Here is a 6,000-nt window from a genome sequence, read left to right on the forward strand (position 1 = left end):
GGATCCAGCCTCTGCCTTCCAGGCTTCACCAGGCCTCTCTCTCTAGGCCTCAACAGGCCACTCGTTCTCTCCCTGTTTCAAAACTACCAGGGTTTATATATCCTTTTGTGCACACAGGACCTGTGATGTTGTCACAGTCACGTGATCAGTCACCTGAGGGGGGAGGTAAATGGTCAGCTAGAGCACACCCCCTGGACATTCTAGCAATGCAGCAAGCCGCTGCATTACATAACCCCCCCTCTGTTCAAACTTGTGGGGTTGAACACATAGCATACACAATCACATTATAACCCATGGTTCACACAGAGACCATGTACTTGACAATTGCACAGCTCAGCCCTTGGAACATTAGTCATCGACATTATCCCATTCCTTAGGGACCTACCATCTGTCATTGTCACTGTTACGCTCGCGCCCGGACTGACGGGCGTGAGCGTGATTAGTGATCCCACTGGACCTTGAACCGAGGAGTGCCTGGAGGGGCGTAACTAAGTATCAACCCGGTCCGACCAAGGTCGCACGACGGCTCAGTCGACTCTGTGAACCAGGGAGGAACCGAGCAGAGGGACCAGGTGCTACTCCAGGTCAGACCCCGGTCACAGCTGTTGACCGACACTGGGGAATGCAGGAACAGGCAGGTTAGCTGGTATGCAGACAGGTGAATACTGGCAGGCACGGTTGGTATGACGGCAGGTGGGTACTAGCAGGCACGGCTGATATGAAGGCAGGTGGGTACTGGCAGGCCCAGCTGGTATGAAGGCAGGTGGGTACTGGCAGACACGGCTTGTATGCAGACAGGCAGGTGCTGACAGGCACGGCTGAAATGCAGACAGGCAGATACTGGCAGGTATGAACGCAGGCTGGATAGGGACCAGTACAGACTGGGATACAGGAACAGAGCCGCAGGTGCGGTGGACTAGCAGGGCAAAACGCAGGAGCGGTGAACAAGCAGAGCGGAGCAAAACCGCAGGTGCGGTGAACAAGCAGAGCAGAGCAAAACCGCAGGTGCGGTGAACAAGCAGAGTGGAGCAAAACCGCAGGTGCGGTGAACAAGCAGAGCGGAGCAAAACCGCAGGAGCAGTGAACAAGCAAAGCGGAGCAAAACCGCAGGTGCAGTGAACAAGCAGAGCGGAGCGGAACCGCAGGTGCGGTAAACAAGCAGAGCAGAACAGAACCGCAGGTGCGGTAAACAAGAGGAGCAGAGCGGAACCGCCGGAGCGGTGAACAAGCAGAGCAGAGCGGAACCGCAGGTGCAGTAAACAAGCGGAGCAGAGCGGAACCGCCGGAGCGGTGCACAAGCAGAACAGAGCAGAAGGTGAAGGTAGACAGGACAGGGCTCTGTTCACATGGAACAGACTGGAAAATACAGGAAGCTAGCTAGAACACAGGGGGTAAATACGGAGTCAGAGAAACAGAACGAGCAGAACCAGATACACACAAGGTACTTACAATGAAGTAGCGAGTGGACACAAGACTCACAAACAGAAGTACAGAGACAATGAGTTGGAGTAAGGTGCAGGTTCAGACACTGCAAGAAAACGGAAGGTTCGGACATAGAGACAAACAGGAAGCGGGCTAGGACACTGTTCAGACTGGAATTGAATCGGGAACAAGATACAGGAACGAGCCTGGGAACTCATCCCCCAGGGTGGTGGAAACAGACTAGAAGTCAGAGATACAGGTAGAGGCCCTGGGTACTCAGCCCCCAGGGTGACAGAAACAGACTAGAGTCAGGACAGGACCTGGCAACTCACAGTTGCACAGAACACACTGTAAGAAAGTGTTGCTCAGGCACCTCCTACTGGGTGGAGGGGGTTTAAGTATCCAGTGACTCACAGTAATAGGCTGGGGACGCATTAGGACTGTGCACACAGTAGCTATATGAAACAGGCAACAACTGCACCGACGCCCTAAGCAATCAGACAAGAGACATGGACACAGCAGGTACAGAAGCAAAGTGTGCAGCCTGGAGTGACAGGTAAGATTGCGGTCTTGCATGGTGGGAGGTGGTGCACCATGCAAGCACGCCGCCAGGGATGTTACATTACCCCCCCCCCCTTTACGCCCCCTCTTCCTCCAGCCAGCAAGGATTTTCAGCAGAGAATTTGGAGGCCAATCCTTCTCCTCAAAAAGATTTCCTCTTCTGTCCACTAGAGGGAACAAAGCTGGTCTCATCATCTTGGTAACTATGATGCTTCCTTCCATCGGGCCATCCTCAGCAACAGATGAAGTGGGCGAGGTACCAGGAACAGGACACAGGAAAGTCTCTCTCCACTTATTAATATCGGGTAGCACCCCAAAGGATTCACGGGACAACTGGAGATCCTCCACCGGGTTGGAGGGGTGCAGAGACTCGGGGGAAACCACCGCCTTGACGTGCACTTTGCCAAGTTAAGGCAGCGCTATCCATCATGCTGAGGGGCACTCGCTTCACCGGGTCAATTAAAGCACACATGCAATGTCTTTCCGGTATTTAACAAACCAGCAGTTTATTATTTATCATAAACCGCTCATAACCGAGTCCATCTCAGTGGCTCGCCGACATATTACACATATAATGTCCAAGAGTCTTTCCAGTGACAGATATGTCCACTTGGCTCCAGATACAGCCTTCAGCAAAGGTAACAATATAAATGTCCACATCAAGCAGCGTTTTTACCTTTGCCGGGTTTTAGCTGCTTCACTGCTTCCCAGATGGGCCTCCGGGCCTCGTACCTTCAAAGGCTACTGGTATCTCAAAACACAAGGGAGATCCAGCCTCTGCCTTCCAGGCTAGTGGAGTCCCAGACAGGGAACAGGCCTCTCGCCCTCCAAGGCTATTGGCATCCTAAACACAGGGGGATCCAGCCTCTGCCTTCCAGGCTTCACCAGGCCTCTCTTTCTAGGCCTCACCAGGCCAACGGTGTCCCACACACCAGGAACAGGCCTCACGCCTTTTTTACCCTGTTTCAAAAGCACCAAGATTTATATATCCTCCAGTGCACACAGGAGCTGTGCTGATGTCACAGTCATGTGATCAGTCACCTGAGGGAGATGTACATGGTCAGGCAGAACACACCCTGGACCATTACAGTAATGCCGCAAGCCGCGGCATTACATATCCCCCCGTCTGTTCAAACTTGTGGGGTTGAACACATAATATACACAATCACATTATAACCCACAGTTCACACAGAGACCATGTACTTGACAATTGCGCTTCTCTGCCCCTGGAACATTAGTCATCGACATTAGCCCATTCCTTAGGGACCTACCATCCGTCATTGTCACTGACTTGGTCAAGTCACATTTCCGGGTCGTAACCTTGTCAGACCTCCCCTCGCTCCCAGCAGTCAGTCGCAACCTTTTCAGACCTCCCCCGCTCCCAGCGGTCAGTCATAACCTTGTCAGACCTCCCCCGCTCCCAGCGGTCAATACAGCAGTGTGACTCACATGCCCTTGTATCTAAGGTCCGGTTCAAGTCCGTACTGTCCCATACTCTATTGGGTCGTTTGTATGGGCCTCTCAGACCTGAGTTACTGGAGGTCTCACTACCTCTAAACCCACGCCCACCATCCTCAGGATATCTTGAAAGGTCTCTAACTTCTACTGTAGCCGTTCTATTATTTGAAGGGCTCTTTCTCTGTCTGGTCTCACAATTTATAGACAGCTGCCATCTTCTGCTGCTCAGGCGATTCTGTCTTTCCACTCGCAGTCTAGCAAGATTCAACTGTTCTACCTCTCGCAGGTAGGTCACTCGGTACTCCATCAGCATGCGTATATATGCAAGATTTACTTCCTTTCCTACAGCGGAGAATGACACCATGCCGTCTTCATCTGGTATCCAGTCCTGACGTTCACGTGGACTGCTTACTTTCATCGCACCCGGATGACCTCTTCACGCAGACTTTGAGCTTTTCTCATAAGCTCCAGTTGTCTAATGGCTTGTTCCGTCTTCAACCGGACAAACCGCTTCGTGCGAATACATCGCCAGTGCATGTCACTTAGGATAGCCACCCTCTTCACTGTGACTTCGGTTGAGGACAGGACCACCAGTTGTTTAGCTTCTGAGGTCGAGTACACCTTACAGGCTCCCACTGCCGTCTTAAACTCTTCATGCATGGACTCACTGGTGCATTCTTCTCTCAAATCCTTGGGTACATCTATAAGGCACTTGTTTCCAGACGATCAACCGGCTCAGGTTTCAGGGGCAACTGACTTTCAGCTTCATCACCCTGTATGCTTCCCTTGAGCTGACTCACAGCTACAAATTCAAGAATTTTCGTCTTGACCTCTTCCATTTCATATTTATCTTCTGTTAACACTCTCTTAGCTCTCCTCAGATCCACCTTCTCATGGTATAAAGGAGTAAGTGCAACTTGTTTGCCCTTTTCCTTCTCCAAGGAGGCCTCGTTCACTAAGTGATACTTTGCTAGGCGACCTTTGAGCTCGAAAACTTCTTTCTCTAGCTCAGCTATTCGCCTCTCAGCAGCCCATCTCTGAAGCTCGTCCTGCTTCAACTGCTCCTTTAACAGTAGAGTTCTCTCAGACCTCTCTGTCTCCAATGCGCCCACTCGGCTCTCAACAGCCAGTCTCTCAAGCTTCTCTTGCTTCAAATGGGCTTGTAGCGACTCCTTGAGCTCCTTGATCTCGGCTCTTACATCCACCGAATCATCCAAGCTCGTATTATTCGAGGAGGTATTTGTTTCATACCTCCCATCTCCAGTGGCCAACTCCTGGCCCTGGTCTGTGGCTTCTCCGATAGACTCCTCCATCTTTTTCCGCTCAGCTTCCATCTTGCTGATTCTTTCCTTAAGGCACGTCTCTGCCCTCTGGAGATTATCACAGAACGTCTGCAGCTCCTTCACCTGAGCTTCCAGACCTAGGGTCTTTCTGCGGAGATCACCATTTTCAACATGGGTGTCCTGTAGAGTGGTCCCAACCACTTGGCGCATGTGCTCTGCATCAGCCTTATCCTCCTCTAGTTTTTCCTTAACCTTGAGGAGATCCTCATAGTCTCTCTTAATTTGTTGCAGTTCCTTACTGAGTTCACCACACTTCTTCTTGGATTCACACAGCTCCTGGTTGAACTGTTTACGCAGTCATTCTAGGTTTTGATCACGTCCAGAAACTTCATCCTGCAGCGCCTCTTTTAGGGCAGACAGCTCCCTATCCCTATGGTGTAGACCCTCATCCAGCTTTTGCTTCACCTGCCTCAGCTCTAACCATACCAGGGAGAAGCGATCTTTCACCTCGCACAACTCATTTTCACACTCCGCTTTGTCAAGCTCCAATTGAGAAACCTCCTCTTTATTTCTCTGGAGCCTTTCTTTCCATTTGTTGATTTCCTCGCTGCTTTCTTCCAGTTCTTGCTGCAAGTTCCTTACAACCTGGTTTATTTTCTGCCGTTCAGACTCCAGGCTCAGCTGGTCTGAGGACACGTTCTCCAGGTTTTCCCTTCGTTGCTGCACGTCACTCTTATACTGCTGCCTGATAGGCTCCAGCTCTTGGTCATGACTGGCCGCCTCCTCTTTCAGGGCTGTCGGATCCTGATCCTTCTGTCTCAGTACTGTACCGGAGGTTGCTACTGGCAAAGTCACCTCCTCTTCTTCTAAAAGAGGATCCAAACTCGGAATAAAGGCACAAAGCCTTGCATTTTCTTTATTTGCCCTTTCAGCAAAATCTATAGGAGCAACTTTTTTGTGGCCCTTGCGCCGTCGACGACGAGAGGGGGACTCTCTCCCCTTGTCTAGTCCCTCCTGACTGAACTCTCTTTCTACTTTCATAGTGTCACCGTCAGTTGTGGGGTCTGTGTCACACCCCATGGTGTCGTGGACCAACAAGTCACCTCCCACCTTGACGTAAACCCCTTCTACTGGAGCTACCCTGTTATCAACGATCAAATTGTCATTTTTAGGCGGCACCAACCCACAACCAGTAACAAATTTTAGTTTTCTATACTCCATGCTCTTTTGAAAATCCGCCCTCTTTTGAGACTCCGCCCCCTTTTGGACACCCACA

The sequence above is a fragment of the Phyllobates terribilis genome, unplaced genomic scaffold, assembly GCF_046119375.1.
Source record: "Phyllobates terribilis strain yellow unplaced genomic scaffold, ASM4611937v1 Scaffold_11__3_contigs__length_659146591, whole genome shotgun sequence".
Classification (NCBI taxonomy): domain Eukaryota; kingdom Metazoa; phylum Chordata; class Amphibia; order Anura; family Dendrobatidae; genus Phyllobates; species Phyllobates terribilis.